This window comes from Arachis ipaensis, chromosome B8 (genome assembly GCF_059453495.1).
Source record: "Arachis ipaensis isolate K30076 ecotype BB chromosome B8, ASM5945349v1, whole genome shotgun sequence".
Taxonomy (NCBI): Eukaryota; Viridiplantae; Streptophyta; class Magnoliopsida; order Fabales; family Fabaceae; genus Arachis; species Arachis ipaensis.
The window spans coordinates 112,503,263-112,505,276 of record NC_142443.1 but is presented as its reverse complement, the minus strand read 5'-3'; the positions used below and the strand labels follow the sequence as shown (position 1 = coordinate 112,505,276).

At 33.4% G+C, this 2,014-nt stretch overlaps 1 non-coding gene across 1 annotated transcript; it reads left to right on the top strand.

Moving 5' to 3' along the window:
- The first annotated feature begins 525 nt into the window (after positions 1-525).
- Positions 526-633, top strand: LOC148549286 (small nucleolar RNA R71). The gene has a single exon (XR_015897488.1). It is a non-coding gene; the product is annotated as a small nucleolar RNA R71 (small nucleolar RNA).
- The last annotated feature ends 1,381 nt before the right edge of the window (positions 634-2,014 follow it).

Below are 2,014 nucleotides of genomic sequence, written 5' to 3'. Positions count from 1 at the left end.
TGATGATGGAAAAGGTTTATTATTGTTAAACCTGTTTCTTCCACCATTATTAAAGCCTTGTTGGGGCTTTTGATCCTTCCATGAGAAATTTGGATGATTTCTCCATGTTGAGTTATAGGTGTTTCCATAAGGTTCACCTAAGTAATTTACCTCTGCTATTGCAGGGTTCTCAGGATCATAGGCTTCTTCTTCAGAAGAAGCCTCTTGAGTACTGTTGGATGCAGCTTGCATTCCATACAGACTCTGAGAAATCATATTGACTTGCTGAGTCAATATTTTATTCTGAGCCAATATGGCATTCAGAGTATCAACTTCAAGAACTCCCTTCTTCATAGGCGTCCCATTGCTCACAGGATTCCTTTCAGAAGTGTACATGAACTGGTTATTAGCAACCATGTCAATGATTTCTTGAGCTTCTGCAGGCGTTTTCTTTAGGTGAATGGATCCACCTGCAGAGGTATCCAATGACATCTTTGATAACTCAGATAAACCATCATAGAATATATCCAGGATGGTCCATTCTGAAAGCATGTCAGAAGGACACTTTTTGGTCAACTGTTTGTATCTTTCCCAAGCTTCATAGAGGGATTCACCTTCTTTCTGTCTGAAGGTTTGAACATCAGCTCTAAGCTTGCTCAGCTTTTGAGGAGGAAAGTACTTGGCTAAGAAAGCCGTGACCAGCTTATCCCAAGAGTTCAGGCTGTCTTTGGGTTGAGAATCCAACCATAATCTAGCTCTGTCTCTTACAGCAAAAGGGAAAAGCATGAGCCTGTAGACTTCAGGATCTACTCCATTAGTCTTAACAGTATCACATATCTGCAAGAATTCAGTTAAAGGAACTTCAGATGGAAGTCCATGAAACTTGCAGTTCTGCTGCATCAGAGAAACTAATTGAGGTTTCAGCTCAAAGTTGTTTGCTCCAATGGCAGGAATGGAGATGCTTCTTCCATGTAGATTGGAATTAGGTGCAGTAAAGTCACCAAGCATCTTCCTTTCATTATTATTATTTTCGGCTGCCATCTCCTCTTCCTGTTCGAAAATTTCTGAAAGGTTATCTCTGGATTGTTGTATTTTAGCTTCTCTTAATTTTCTCTTCAGAGTCCATTCAGGTTCTAGATCTGCTTCCACAAGAATGTTCTTATCCTTGCTCCTGCTCATATGACAAAGAAGAAGGCACAGAAAAATAATAATAATAATAATAGAGATCCTTTATACCACAGTATAGGGATTCCTTTGTGAGTGGAAGAAAAGAGGGGGAGACAAAGAATGTGATGTAAAGGAAGAAACACAACTGTACGGATGGAAGAGATGTGAGATGAGATGTTAGGATATGAATGAATAAATAGAATAGGATGGGGGAGGGATAATTTTCGAAAATTATTTTGAAAAAGAGTTAGTGATTTTTGAAAAATGGTTTTTGAAAAATGTTAGAAATTTTCGAAAAATTTTTAAAATTTAAAAATAAAAATAATTAGTTAATAAAAAAGAAATTTTTGAAAAAGAGGGGAGATATTTTCGAAAATTAGAGAGAGAGAGTTAGTTAGGTAGTTTTGAAAAAGTTAAGAAACAAACAAAAAGTTAGTTAGTTAGTTGAAACAAATTTTGAAAAGATAGGAAGTTAGGAGGTTAGGAAAGATATTTTGAAAAGATATTTTTGAAAAAGATAAGATGAGAAGATATTTTTGAAAAAGATATGATAGAAATTAGTTTTTTTTTTTTTTTGAAAAAGATTTGATTTTTTTTTTAAAATCACAATTAATGACTTGATTCACAAGAAATCACAAGATATGATTCTAGAACTCAAAGTTTGAATCTTTCTTAACAAGCAAGTAACAAACTTCAAATTTTTGAATCAAAACATTAATTGATTATGTTATTTTCGAAAATTTGGTCTAAAAATAAGAAAAAGATTTTTGAAACATATTTTTGGAATTTTCGAAAATAACTAAGAATTTTGAAAAAGATTTGATTTTTGAAAAAGATTTTGAAAAAGATAAGATTTTCAAATTGAAAA